Genomic DNA, 15,850 nt, shown 5'->3' with positions numbered 1-15,850 from the left:
GGCTTTTTATCCCAAAGTGAAGTAACAGTGAAGTATCATGATGGGTAAAAGAGAGGCATGAATTTCTTTTGGGAATGGAGAACGATGATTTTGAAGGGAGAGATCAGAAGAAAGACTGGCTTCATGCCTTGAGTCAGGTGAATTCCCAGTTAAAACAACTGAGAAAAAGAAAATATGAACTTTAAACACCTGGAGCTATTTGGGTTTTTTTCTCTCTTAATGTTTTACAGGCTTGCCTACTCTATGAAAATATTTAGGGACTCACAATAATACCTGAATATTTGTATACTGCTATCCTGGAAAGTATGAGAAACATTCTTTTGCTCAAAAACATGCACTTTGTCATGAAGGCAGCAGAGAGAAGCATATTTAAAAATTGAACAGAATGAATTCTTAGGGGATAATGGTTTACTTATCTGCAAAAGAAAACCTACATGCATTTCTGGATAAGCAGATTGAGGAGTGGGATACCTATCTCTAGCTCTTCTATCATAAACCTTAATATGTATCAAGTTTAGAACCAATCTATAGGGAAAATATGTCCAATTCTTAAAGAAAGTACCATGGTGCTAAAAAATATTTCTACAATTTAATTCAGGAAAATTTTCTTCATTTCCTGACACAATGCTACACCTTTAATGAAACACAGATTCAGGAAAAAAAAAAATAGGTACTGGGTAGATAATAAATAAATAAATTTTATTTTGGAAAAAATACCTTTTTTCACTGAAAAGTGTTACCTTTTTATAGATTCTGACTTAGAAAAAATACGAAACTCACTACAATAAAATACATTTTGGTTTATTTTTACTGATTGATATATATTTCTCTGTGGGCTTTCATCTGAAAGCTGTTCCACAGTCCATGTGAACCAAAATCAAATGTGTCTTTAAGAGTGTTTTTAATATATTTGGCAGCAATTTGTTACCGGTTTCTTTTACTAAAGTTTAGCCATAGAAGTTGCTTTTATTTATTTTATTTTTCTTAAAGATTGTATTTATTCACAAGAGACACACAGAGAGAGGCAGAGACATAGGCAGAGGGAGAAGCCGACTCCCTGTGAGAGCCTGATGCCGGACTCGATCCCAGGACTCCGGGATCATGATCTGAGCCAAAGGCAGATGCTCAACCATTGGGCCATTTAGATGCCAGAAGTTGCTAATATTTTTTATTTTTTAAAAAGATTTTATTTATTTATTCATGAGAAACACACAGAGAGGGAGGACAGAGACATAGGCAGAGGGAGAAGCAGGCTCCCTGCAAAGAGCCCAAAACAGATGCAGAAACAGGGATTTTTTTGTCACATTAACTTAAAAACTGAAAAAAAAAAATCATATTACTTTCAATAGTATTATAAAGATGTTCCAAAATATATCAAAACCGTGGGTTATAATTTTAATCTGCTCATTAATGGGTTACTCATTTTTAAAATAGTTCTCCACAACTACTTCTTCCCAATTTACTTAATCTACAGGTTTCCATCATCATGACTTCCCTTCCCAAGGGGAAACATATTTCTAGAATGAAGCAGATCATTTTACCTCTCAAGGTCTTATTAATTGTTTTTTGTTTTGATTTCTATTTTTCCATCGCCACTGCAAAATGACAATTTTGGAGAAAATTTATGCACATTACACATGGAATCATTTTACAGTAATAAGTCACATAACAGTAGTAGCCTATCAACTCCTACTGATGACTATGCAATTAAAGGAGTATCAGATCATTTCGCATTCTTCAGGAGGTCAGCACCATATGTCACCACTAAATTATGGTTGGTGTCAGTTCTGTTAGTTGGGGCAGAGTAGAACTGAAGGGATAAGGTATAGAATGGTGAGTTATGGCATACAGCAAGCACAGTGAAATGGAAAAGCCAATTGACTTGGATAGAATGTCCAAATTTCCAGGCTTGGCAAAAAACCCAAACCTATGCTCTGGTAGAATTCACTTATAGAGGGCCAAACTGATTGTGGTCAAAGAGCATAATGAAAGTCCAATGACTTTGTTCTCAGCATATAAAGAGAATTGCATTTTCACAGGGGGACCCATAAAATTAGAGGCAAAGTGAAACACAAAATCTGAAGCTTATCAAGAAACAAGCAATAAAATCACGTCTTTTCAGATTAGGTGCCAAACACAGAAATTTGTTGCACATATGATAGCAATCATACTCAGAATCTGTCCTCAAGAGAAGAGAGGAAAGATGTTCATTTAATTACAAGATTCATTATGGAATTTTTGGTGATAGGTACTAGGGCCAGGAGTGGAGGACTGAAGAAAAAGAATTCTATCTCATTCACAGGCAATAGTTTTAAAGGACCTACAGACTTTACTTTCTCAATCTCACTTTCTATATTTTCCTCTTTCTATATCAAAAGCACTGGTTTTCTTATGATTCTTCATGTTCTAAGAACAGTTTCAATATGGACCTTTGAACTTTCTTGTTCTCCCATCATTGCTTTTCCAAATGATATACATAGCTCACCCTCTTACTTCCCTAAAATCTGTGCTTGAATGTAACCCTCACATGATACCTCTAATGGATACCACTGGTTCAAATTCTAACCCAAAATAAAGGATTCACAGTAGGCTTTATGTAAATAAGAACTAGATTTTTATTTAGTTAAGCCATTGAAATTTCTGGTTGTACTAAATGTCCTAAAGTCTTAACATTGTCTGTATCTTCCTTCCTTCAAGTACTAAGATAAAATACAAAAAATGGCCAAGTTCAGCCATTACAATAACTGATTTTGAGTCCAGTTTCTGTAGAATGACTGTATATTTAAAGTCAAGATATTTAATTCATTTGAAAGACGTTTACCTTCTGTGGAAAATGCAGAATGATATAATATTTGAAAAAAATGTGCTTTTCGGGGATCCCTGGGTGGCTCAGTGGTTTAGCGCCTGCCTTCAGCCAGGACATGATCCTGGAGGCCCAGTATTGAGTCCCGCATCAGGCTCCCTGTATAGAATGGAGCATGCTTCTCCTTCTGCCTGTGTCTCTGCCTGTCTCTCTCTCTCAATCTCTCCCTCTCTCTCTTTCTCCCTCTCATAAATAAATAAATAAAATCTTTTACAAAAGAAAAAATGTGCTTTTACGAGAATACAGACTAAGGTTTGATTTGTGAATCATATTTATACGAACTTCTCCTTGAGTAAGTCTTAAGGTCTTTTGGTTTCTCAGTTTCACTTTTTATAACTGAACTAATAAACCATCAAAAGCTTTTCATAGAAACGAAGTAAGATGATATCTTCAAAACTCTTAACATAGTGTTGGGTATATACAGTCACGAAATTACATGTTTCCATGATGTCTTGTAGGATTATAAAATAGTAGTAGTACTAAAATGATAATAATTATATATGCTCTACTTATACGCATGCTGTGAATAGTAAGTTATATATTTGAAAACACCCTCAAATGCATATGAAGTGTTACACATTTTTTAAAATGTCTGTTGGGAGTTTGCCTAAAAATTGTGGTGAAACTTAGTTAATTGTTCTGGCCACATATGTGAACACATTCTTTATGGTATAGGCTTCCGTCTTATATATTCATTATTTGGTATATTTCCAACAGTCCATGGAAATGTAGTATTTGGGGAAGTACCACATGAATAATTTTGTGTTGTACGTGCTCATAGAATTGAGAAAGGGCAAGATCCCATGCCCATTTCTTTATTCAATCAGAGCAGTTCCACTTTCAGGTTAATATAAATTTTAATTTTAAAAAATCTTCAAGTTTAGAAATAACTTTAAGATTCTACCTTTCAGTAATAACAGAGAAATATGTATAGTTAAACTCTCCCATAGGTAAAACCTATAAAATCTAGATGGAGTATTAAGAAATACTGTATTTAGGTATTGACCTAAAACAGGAAGAGTCTTGAGAAGGATGACCTCTGAAAGGCAGCAAGTGCACCGTATGTGATTTAAGTGTTTTCACGATTCTGGTGGACAATAAGCCCTGATCCTTATAGTACAGAGGGTAGGAGGTCAGCATACTGACTTTGAAACTGGCATATTGGCTAGGAGATTAAGGGGGGGATCCCTTTAAAAAAGTAGTTGCATATGGAATAAATGCCAAAATCTATCTATAAAATTTGCAAAATCCATGATTAGACACTAATCTAGTTAAGCATTAATGAGATACAAGGCTCTGTCAAATAAAGCAGTGAGAAACTGGAAGGATGCAGATTTTCAGTTGCTGACCATCATAAAAGAAACAGTTTGCAGTTTGAGTTCAACTCATTTAAACTCAGTGCTTGAACAAATATCAATACACTTAAGAAGAATATAAATAGAACAAGAACCCCACCACATATTTCTATTGCCTAAAATGCAATAGAAATATTAGCAGACATGTGAATAATCAACAAACAATTCATACTCAGAAAAAAAGAAGTCAACAGAAAAGATTTCCAAGAAGACATACATGCTGAAATTATCAGATGAGGGATTGAAGTCGGCTATCATAAATATATCCAAGGTCCTGAAACAATATTTAATTACAATGAATATTTGGGGGAATATGAGCAGTAAATCTGTAATTATGAAAAACAAAGGAAGTTCTATAAAAACTAAATTAAACAACATAAGTAAAATAAAAAAAAAACTCCTTGATGAGCTAGACAGCAGGGAATAAAAAGTCCGTGAACTCAAAGATAGATCAACACTTCACAACAAAGAGAAAAATAAACAAAATAAACAGAAATTCAATGACCTGTATGTAGGACATTATAAAAATTCAATAGAGTTATACATTTATTATATGTATAAGAGGAAGAAAATTAATATGAGAAAAATTCAATAGCCTTTGGGACTCTATAAAATGTTCTAAGATATGCATATTTATATTCCCCCGAAAAGAAGAGAAGATATAGAAAACAATATTTGAATAAAAGGCTAAACATAGTTCAAATCTGATGAAAAACTTAAACTTACGGATTTAAGAAGAACAGTACACTGTGAGCCGGGTAAATACAATCACACTAAAGCACATCAAAGTCAAAATGACAACACCCCAAAATAAAGAGAAAATCTTGAAAGAAGCCACAGGAAACTGTCATATTATATAAAGGGTATAAGGCTCTAAATGACAGCTAACATCATCAAAAGTAATAGAGGCCATTCCACACTAAAAGCTACCAAACTTTTTGAACAAATGGCTAATTCCAGGACTGCTACATATAAAATAGTAGATGATATTCTTACATCTTTTTTGGGTCAGGAACATGAGAAAAGTTCCAGGAAGGAATTATGGGGATTTCTCAAAAGTATCCAAAAGTCAGCAAGAAGAGTTCTCACTAATCATACTAAGGACAGCTTAATGTCTCATTGAATAGAATATAAAAGTTTGAGTTGATATTTATATCTGTATCCATCTATATCTAGGCACACACATACACATATAGAGTGAAAATCTCTTACTGTAGAATTTCAACTAAAATACATTTACAAATATAGTATAAAACAGTTGTAATTTCTGTAATAAAGAACTTAGAAATCAATGGTTATTAGAGCAGTTGAGTGAAATTTTGACAATGAATAAGATATTTGCATAGTTGCCAAAAGTATTCTAAAACCTGTTTAATAATTATAGAGAGAAAAAAGTAACTATGGTGGAGAAAAATGACAGGTCACCAGTCTTGACCTAACCAATCACCACTCAGTGGAACAAAGCAACATCATATTATTCCTAATACAATACCCTAAAAAAAAAGATACATTATTTCAGTGATATTCCTGCTATCACACATATATGTCAAATACAAAGAAAGAGCTGGCCAACCCAAAATCCAAACTGGTAGCCATCCTACAAAATAACCGACCTCTTCTCCTCAAAATATCACGATTAATATAGAAGAGAAAGGTTGAGACATACATAAGTGTGACCCATGATCCTGAATTCTGGATGGGAGAAGATGGCTATTAAGAATAACATTGGGAAAACTGTTAAGATTCCAATACAGGCTATGGATTAAGGCTGGGATAGTGTGAAACAAGGGAGCCATTCTTCTCAGGGGTAAATTTTATACTAACAAATAAAAACCTCAGCAATCAAAATAAATAATATCTGAAGGTAATATTTTAAAAAGCTTAATGCAAAAATCCATGATGAACAAAGTATCCACTTTAAATTATTACAGTATTATTTAGGGTTTTTCCTTTTTGCCTCAGACTCCAATATGATTAGGTAAACACTGATTATATCAATGTTAGATTATCTAATTTTGTCAACTGTCTTACATTCACTTAAGAGAATATACTTCTTAGGAAATATGTAATATGTAAGAAAGTTGGGATAAAGGGTCAGGATATTTCTTACTTGTAGAGAATAAAAAATGGCCCCCCAAAATATATTAAATTCCTATCCCTAGATCATGTGAATATTACTTTATGTATGGCAAAACATGTGATCAAATTCTAGTTCTAGAGATGAAGAGGATATCCTTGATTAAGAGTGGGTCCTAAATAGGAACAGATTCATCTTTATAGGAAAGAGATTCAGATGCAGTTTTGGGACACAAGCAGAAGCAGCAATGTAAGAAGGCAGAGACCGAAGTAATGTGGCCACAAGTCAATGAATACCTACAGCTCCAGAAGCTAGAAGCAATGAAGGGATTCTCCCCTAGAGTCTATGGAGGTAACACAATACTGTTGATATCTTGATTTTGGATGTCTAGATGCCAGAACTGTGAGAGAATAAATTTCTATCATTTAAAACCACCAAGTTGTGTTGTACACAACTAAGTGGTAACTTCCTATGGCAATCACAAGAAATGAATACATTTATCCTTAAATGGTATTGGTGATAGGATGATACATAGATGATACAGAAGAAGGAGAGGGATGGATAAGAGTGGGAAGGAAGAGAGAGAATATGACTAAAATGGGGTGGAATGCAAACAACTGCTGAAACTGGTTAGTGTATATGAAAGTTCCTTGAACTATTTGTAACATCTGTATGTTTGAGAAATCCGAACCAATTTACAAAGTTCAATTGGAAAATATCTGAGATGTGTTAGTTCCTCTCTATAAATAATCATGAATGTGAATTTCTTCTCTACATGTATCTTTAAATCTTACATTTGTGGTCATTCAGCTATAATATTCTTAGTGGTACTTATAAACATATTATTATAGAACTCAAAGGAGAAATTAGTTTACCACGGGAGAATGCTTCTTCCAGGGGAGACCAGCTGCTTCCCTGGAGAGACTACTTTATCACCAATGTCTTCTCCAATTAGACTTCAAACTTCATAAGGTGTAAGGGAAAAAGAAAAGTATTATCATTTTTTAATGGAGCATGATTCCAGGCACAAATAAGGGCCCATTTTATAGTTGTTGAAATAACCAATGAATGAATATTATATATACAAAATCAAAGAAATACTGTTCATTTATTTCAGAGAAGTTGGTAATTATTTTCTATTAGGGAGAAACATTTTCCAATTACAGCTTTTCATTTTTTCCCTATGTATTTGCATGTGGATTTACTGTTGTAATTTTTCATAATATTCACATGAAGATCATGAAAAGACTGACAGGATTTTTATGAAATGTCACAATAATAAGGCTCTATGGGAATACTGGTTTCTAGAACACAGAGGAGAACCCCAGAGCTCAATCTTTTAATGTAAAAGGAGTAATGGGACCAAGGATTAGGCATCAAGAAGCTCTGTCATTTTCTATTTGAAACTCTGCTAAGCTTCTTAATCTACAATATACCAAATATTATAGTAGATATTTAATTTCATTTAATCACTGTAATAATGCTTTGAGGCAAATATGATACATAATTTCAACATGATAAAACTGATATTCAAAAGTTTAAGGAGTCATCTGTGACACACAAATAATGTGTGGCAAAGAGATTGGACGTCTGGCTGCCTTTACTGAAAAATTGACTTTACTTAAAAAGTTAGGCACCTACACACTGTTTTACTTCTGACTTCCAACTAAAATGAGTTATGTCTTCTTATTATCTCACCTGTAAAAGAGGTAAGAGTAGATGCTTTCTGAGGTCTCCTTTCTACATAAATTTGAATGACTATAAGTCTTGGCAAAGGTTAACAGTAGAGAAGAGTAGTACCCAAAGTCTTTGATAGGTTTTATTTTTTAATAATATTTAGAATTATATTTTAGATATTGTAGTTGTTTGAACTGTGTCCCACAAAAAAAAAAAAAAAGTCCTAGTCCAAATTTCCACTACCTGTGAATGTGACCTTATTTGAAAATAGTGCCTTTTCAGATATAATTAAGAATATCAGGGCAGCCCCGGTGGCGCAGGGGTTTAGCGCAGCCTGCAGCCCAGGGCCTGATCCTGGAGACCCTGGATCGAGTCCCACGTCAGGCTTTCTGTATGATGCCTGCTTCTCCCTCTGCCTGTGTCTCTGCCTCTCTCTCTGTCTATGAATAAATAAATAAAATTTAAAAAAAAAGAATATCAAAAAGAGCTCATACTGGATTTAGCCTGGATCTATGTGCCTGATGACTAATGTCCTTATACCTGGATGACACGCAGGGTGGAGATGCTGTGAAGACTGAGCCAGTGATTGAGATGATATAAGCTAAGGAATGCCAAGCATCCCCTGCAGCACCTGAAGCTAGGAAAAAGGCGTGGAGTGGTTTCTCCCAATCTTTAGAAGTAACCAACTCTGTCTGCTAATACCTTGATTTCAGACTTCTGACTCCTGAAATGTAAGAGAATAAATTTCTGTTTTCTTAAGGCACCCGGTTTCTGGCACATTGTTATGGCAGCTATAGGAAACTAAAGACATGTTTATAGTAGAAAAATTTTAACTCTTAATATTGGACTTATTTATTTTCAGATATCACTAAGAATTTTCTTCATGTATCAAAGCAATAATATTTTATGGTGACAATTACGCTGTTTTGTAAAAAACAAAAGTTACCTGATAAAATTTTGATTAAAGATATTTGCATTCGTAGGACACAAGTTAAAGTAATTAAATAAAAATTTAGCACTGAATTCTACAACATTATTATTAAATGTTAAGTTAATTAGACTATAATTTAACAGTTTCTTATATTTTAATACATTGGAGCTATAAGCTGTATAATTCAAAGGTCTACATGAAGGTATTAATCTGGGGATTTTTTAAATAAATGTAAACATTGGGATGCCTGGGTGGCTCAGTGATTGAGCATGTGCCTTTGGCCTTAGGTCGTGATTCTGGGGTCCTAAAATCTAGTCCAGTATCAGGCTCCCCGCAGGGAGCCTGCTTCTCCCTCTGCCTATGTCTCTACCTCTCTGTGTCTCTCATGAATACATAAATAAAATCTTAAATAAATGTAAGGATTTTAATTTGTTTATCAATTACTCACTGCCACATAAAATTACACATAAAGTAACCACAGGGTCTTAGGAGCAAACACTAATCAGTGTGTGTTTCTCATGTACATGGTGTCATCTGGGATTGCCAAGGCATCTCTGTTTTTGCTGGGCTCACTGGCATGTCTAGCCACATCTGAGGATCAGCTGGCTTTCCAAGATTTAGGCTTCTCTCATTCTTCAATAGATTTCCATGGTCTCTCTCATGTTTTCAAGGTAATCAGAAAAGCCAAAAAGCGAGTGTAAGCACTGAAGAGGCCTCAGAAGACCTAGATTTGGAAAAGACATGCTGTCATGTCTTCCTTATTGCATTGGCTAAGCAGGTTGCACGACCAAACCTAAAGTCAGAAAGCCCCTACAAAGAAACAGATCAAAGGCACTGGGCACTAGGAGGGATGAAGGACTGGGATATTCAATACAATTTACCATGCTTGTTAAGAAGAGATGCCGATCTTAATTTTGTTTGCTTCTGTTCTTGTCAAATGAACATTCTTCCTACCTACAGATCTCCAAAATATACCCTAGGCCATAAGCAGCAGAAAATTTCTATCAATGTTAATAGTTCTCAAATTTCAGATGTACTCGAACTCTATATAAAACTTATTTTTGGGCTCCTGGGTGGCCCTGTTAGTTAAGCGTCTGCCTTCAGCTCGGGTCATGATCTCAGGGTCTTGGAATCAAGCCCTACATCAGCCTCCTTGCTCAGTGGGGAATCTGCTTTTCCCTCTCCCTCTGTCTCTGCCATTTACCTTCTTTGTTCTCTCTGGCTCTCTCTCTCTCTCTCTCTCTCTCTGTCAAATAAATAAAATCTTAAAAAAAAGAAAAAAAAAACAAACTTATTTTCTTCCTATGTCCAGTTCCCCTTCTTTTATCACTAGGCTTTTGAGTATCAAGAAGAGTAATTGCATAAATAATAAATGTGGCTACTAAGAACAATTTAGAAGGCTTTGTCAAGTACCTTGGTCACCAGAGAAAGAAAATCATTAAAAATATTATCATGGATCAAATCTTTCTTCCAACATTTTCCATTTTTCAGTTTACCTGGCAATTAAGGATTAGATCACAGGCTTTTACAAGTGGCACAGCTGTGAGGTTAGAACACTGTGCCCCGCAGAAAATGACAAAACAATTGTAACAATACTGCATCAAACCTCAAGATTCTATGGCAGAAACTGAGCACTAGAGTTAGCAAACAGGAAAGAATCCTGAAAAATGATGATCCTTACAATACACATTCTGTTTTTCAATAAAAGGTAAAGACTAAAATCAGTTATGGACATATTACTATTATTATCAAAGTTTTATGTTATAAAATATAAAACCTTAATCATTCTTAAAGGCTTATAACAAAAAAAAAGCGACCTCAGGATAAAAATCCTTTACTCACAGATCCAAGAAGTGACCAAATTTAAATCTCTTAAAGCTTTTTTTTTTCTTTTTTAAAGATTTTATTTATTTATTCATGAGAGACACAGAGAGAGAGAGAGAGAGAGAGAGGCAGAGATACAGGCAGAGGGAGAAGCAGGCTCCATGCAGGGAGCCCGACATGGGACTCTATCCCTTGTCTCCAGGATCACGCCCTGGGCTGAAGGCTGCACTAAACCGCTGAGCCAACCAGGCTGTCCTCTCTTAAAGCTTTTACTCTCATTTTATTTTCCTCCAATTTACCTTCTTAATGTTTCATTTTTTCTTCCTAAAATAAACACTTATATTTCTTATACCCCCCTAAAACCCTTACCTTCATACACACCTCTTTACCTATACCGATATGGCTCTGTTAGTGTTTTAGTTAAAGCAATTAATGTTCAAGGTTCACAGAATTATCAATATACTTTTATGAGAAGGAAGTTTAGTAGTTTTATACTATGATATTTTTTTCCTTTACAACTTTTATTTCCTGCTGTAAACAAATTCCTCATGTTAGTTTTCTATGTCACTTTCATGAGTCCATCCTCAGATTCTGAAAGACAGTTCTCCTGCCTACAGATGACAGAGAAGGAGTCAGTTTAATTTCCTTTTTCCTTGCTCTTGGAAATGATTTTCCTCAGAATTTTGAACATTGTTTTATGATCTTAAAATTTTGGTCTCCCTGTTGAGAAGCTTGATGCTGTTCTGTTTACTAATCCTTTGCCTGCAATCTCCCACTGTCTTTGTATTCTCTCTACAAAAGAGTGAAATCTCCCTTTAACCACTCTGTTTTAAAATTTCACAATGATATGCTCTGGTTGTCTTTGACAAATTTTCTTGAATTATTTGTTTGATAATATTCCCCCATCATTTTCACCATAGGAGTTTAAGGTCTAAACTACTATTTTCAGGGTATTGGACTTCGTGAACTGAATCACTGAATTCTTAGTTGTTTCATATTGTATACCAAATTCTCCATCTATTACACAAGATTCTTTTTTTTTTATTTTTTTATAAGATTTTTTTTTTAATTTTTTTTTTTTATTTATTTATGATAGTCACAGAGAGAGAGAGAGAGAGGCAGAGACACAGGCAGAGGGAGAAGCAGGCTCCATGCACCAGGGAGCCCGACGTGGGATTCGATCCCGGGTCTCCAGGATCGCGCCCTGGGCCAAAGGCAGGCGCCAAACCGCTGCGCCACCCAGGGATCCCACACAAGATTCTTTTAATAGTTCCTTGATCTAACTCTTCTACTGAATTATTCCTTATTATGTTCTTTAATTTCAATGCATTCTTGTTATCCTCTAAATATTTTTTTATATTTATCTTTCATTATTCAATGAATGGAATTCTCTCCTAAACTGTAGAAGGAAACTACTTGGAAGTTTTCATGTCTCTGCATTTTCTTACATTTGTTTTTTTTTTTCCCCTCCATTTTCATTGTCTTTCAAATTTGAGCTTTTCTTCAAACAAGTGAACCCCATGTACCTAATTGCATTTTTGAATGATCTAACACTACATTGTAAACACCATGAGCATGTAAGAAATTGGCTAAGTAATTAGTATTAGCAGAGGTTAATCAGGCTGGCATTTCAACTTTAAAATATACATTTTATCCCATTGACTGGGTAGTTTCACCAGAGAAATCTTTCAATTTTTTTCTTTAGGAGAATATACTGTCTTGCAATAATTCTGGAGTTTTATCTTCAGAAATCTGTGCAGCTGTGCTTGGTTATATTTCGTGGATAGAAGAGTCTAATTATATTTTCAAAATATCATCCTGCTTTCATCACCCTTCATATGGATACATGGACACATTTCAAAATCCCTTTAATTTCAACTGACTGTGTTACCCAGGCACCCCGATTACTATGGCTTTATAGTATAATTTGAAGTCTGGAATTGACACTTCCAGCTTTGTTTATTTAAAGTTTTTTGTTAGTTTGTTTTTGTTTTGGTTATTTGAGCCATTTTTGGTTCCATATAAGTTTTAGGATTGTTTGTTCTATCTCTGTAAAAAATACTGTTGGTATTTTGACAGTGATTACATTAAATTTGTAGATTGCTTTAAGTAATAAGAACATTTAACAATATTTGTTCTTCCAGTCCATGAGCATGAAATATCTTTCCATTTGTTTGTATGGTTTTCAGTTACCTTTCATTAATATTTTATAGTTTTCAGATAACAGGTCTTCCACTTCCTTGGTTAAGTTTATACCTTATACCTAGATATTTTATTATTTTCAGTGCAATTGTAAATGGGATTGTTTTCTTAATTTTTCTATTGCTTCATTATTAGTATATAGAAATGGAACATACTTCTGTACATTGATTTTGTATTCTGTAACCTTATTGAATCCATTTATCAATTCTAATAGTTTTTTGGTGAAGTCTTCAGGGTTTTCTATATATAGTATCAGGTCATCTGCAAATAGTGATAGTTTTAGTTTTCCTTACCTTTTAGTTTTTCCTTGGATACCTATTATTTCTTTTTGTTTTCTGACTGTGGTGGGTAGGACTTTCAGTACTATGTTGAATAAAACTAGGCAGAGTGGATATCCTTATCTTGTTCTTGATCTTAGGGGGTAGGTCTCAGATTTTACCATTGAGTATGATGTTAGCTATGGGTTTTTCATAAAAGGCCTTTATTATGTTAAGGTATGTTCCCTCTAAACCTACTTGTTGAGGGTTTTTATTATGAATGGAAATTGTCAATGCTTTTTCTGCATCTATTGAAATGATCATTTTGTTTTTATCCTTTCTCTTATTGATGTGATGTATCACATTGATTTGCAAATATTAAACCACCTTTGCATCCCAGGAATAAATCCCACTTGATCATAGTGAATGAATTTTAATGAATTGTTAGATTCAGTTTGCTAATATTCTGTTGAGGATTTTGCATTTATGTTCATCAGAGATATTGGCCTGTAGTTTTTTCTCTCTCTCACTTTTGTAATGTCTTTATATAGGTTTGGAATTAGACTAATGTGGATCTTACAGAATGGATTTGGAAGTTTTTCTTCCTCTTCTATTTGTGGGATTAGTTTGAGAAGAATAGATATTAACTCTTTTTTAAAGATTTGGTAGAATTCACTTTTGAAGCCATCTGGTCCGGGTTTTTGTTTGTTAGGAGTTTTTTGATTACTGATTCAATTTAGTTGCTAGTAATCAGCCAGTTCAAATTTTCTATTTCTTCCTGATTCAGTTTGGGTAGGTCGTATGTTTTTAGAAATTTATCAATTTATTCTAGGTTTTTCAATTTGTTTGCATATACTTTTTCATAATCTCTTACAATTGTATTTCTATGATGTTTGTTATTTCTCTTCTTTTATTTGTGATTTTGAGTCTTTTTTAATGAGTCTGACTAGAAGTTTATCAATTTTATTGATCTTTTCAAAGAACCAGCTCATGGTTCCATTGATTTATACTATTGTGTTTTTTGTTTTAGTCTCTATTTCACTTAGTTCTGGTCTAATCTTTACTATTTCCTTCCTTCTCCTGGTTTGTGGTTTTGTTCTTTTTCTAACTCTTTTATGTACAAGGTTAGGTTATTTGAGATTTTTCTTGCTTCTTGAGGTAGGCTCATATTTCTATAAACTTAGAAATGTAGAACAGCTTGTGCTGCATCCCAAAGATTTTGAACTGCAGTGTTTTCATTTCGTTTGTCTGTATTTTTTAATTTCCTCTTTGATTTCTTGGTATTCATTATTTAGTAGTATATTATTTAATGTCCACATATTTCTACTCTTCCTAGAGTTGTGTGTGTGTGGGGGGGGGTTGATTTCTTCTCTTATGATATCATGATCAGACAACATGCATGGAATGGCTTTGATCTGTTTGAATTTGTCAAGAGACTTGTTTTGTGGCCCAATATATGATCTATTGTAGAGAATGTTCTATGAGCGCTTGAAAAGAATATGTATTGTTTTAGAATGGAATATTCTGAGTATATCTGCTAAATTCATCTGGTTCAATGTGTCATTCAAAGCCACTGTTCTCTTGTTGATTTTCTGTTTGGATGATCTGTCCATTGATGTAAATGGATATTTGTATCAAATATCTTCTGCTCTGGCATTACAAATAACTCTCCCTCCTGTTACCCCAAAAGCCTTCCAAACTATTTCTTCTACATTGTATCTATGGGGGCAGTTTGCTGTGCTGTCTCTCCAAGGGCAGGGATTCCATTTCTTCTCATCCTCTGGGCTCTTCTAGAGCCAAGCCTATTGATTTTTTAAAATTCCATGTTTGAAGTCCCGATGGTTGTAAGAACTCATGAATTTCAGCCCCTCTGGCTTTCAAAGCCAAATAATGTGGGGATTTATCTTCCTTGTCCAGGCTCCCCAGTATGGAGGTCTGTTACTCTTCCCTTTCTGTGTCTGTGGTGTCCCTCTTTCCCTCAAATAGGCCTGCAAGTCCATTTAGTTTCCAACATCATCTCCCTCCCTCCTACTCTCTTTGATGTGGGCTTCTTCTCTACATTTAGTTGTCAAATTTAGTCTGTCAGTCTTTGGGTCATTTTCAGGGTTATTTACACAGATGTGAGCATTATCTAGTTATATCTATGGGATCCTCCTACTCCACCAACTTTCCCAGAAGTCCTCCAAATTCCTTTTTTTTTTTTTTTAACTTTTTACCCTCTCATTAGCTTAGCTTGAGAAGGTAAAAGTTGGACTAAAACATGTATTTAATGAATTAATTGAAATGGTGAAGATTGATAAATGTATTTTCTTAAATTTGTCAATGCATTTGTCAATAAACGTATTCAATAGTAACTATTAAGATATTATGTTCTAGGCACTCATCTAGGTAACTGAAATATGTTAAGAACAAAAGTTCCCAATCATATACAGCTTATTTTTTAGTGAGAGATCGGGCATGGTAAGACAGAAAGTAGAGAATAAACATTATAAATTACATATTATGATAGAATATGTATTGCAAAATATAAAGAATAGGGTAAGAGCAGTTAGGAATATTAGGAACAGCTAATTGGAAGTCTTGGAAATGGATATTTTTGGTATCAAGTAGGATTATTACGTCTGGCCACATTAAGTAAATGTGTTGAGCAGTGATTTAGGTGGA

General features: G+C 34.2%; 1 long non-coding RNA gene across 15 annotated transcripts in view; it reads right to left on the bottom strand.

The window, feature by feature from the left end:
- LOC106558100 overlaps window positions 1-10,473 on the bottom strand; it is a 267,855-nt gene extending 257,382 nt beyond the window's left edge. For 7 of the 15 annotated variants that reach the window (XR_005382172.1, XR_005382177.1, XR_005382178.1 and 4 more), the window contains exons 1-4: window positions 10,400-10,473; window positions 9,785-9,879; window positions 8,513-8,696; window positions 7,171-7,258 (exon numbers count right to left, since the gene is read on the bottom strand). This is a non-coding gene — a long non-coding RNA (uncharacterized LOC106558100). Of the gene's footprint in view, window positions 1-7,170; window positions 7,259-8,512; window positions 8,697-9,784; window positions 9,880-10,316 lie in introns of all 15 variants that reach the window. The other 8 variants (XR_005382180.1, XR_005382184.1, XR_005382181.1 and 5 more) reach the window with 5 other exon arrangements.
- Between the last annotated feature and the right edge of the window lie 5,377 nt (window positions 10,474-15,850).

This window comes from Canis lupus, chromosome 31 (genome assembly GCF_011100685.1).
Source record: "Canis lupus familiaris isolate Mischka breed German Shepherd chromosome 31, alternate assembly UU_Cfam_GSD_1.0, whole genome shotgun sequence".
Lineage (NCBI taxonomy): Eukaryota > Metazoa > Chordata > Mammalia > Carnivora > Canidae > Canis > Canis lupus.
The sequence above is the reverse complement of the archived record's forward strand: the minus strand, read 5'-3'. Positions and strand labels throughout refer to the sequence as shown.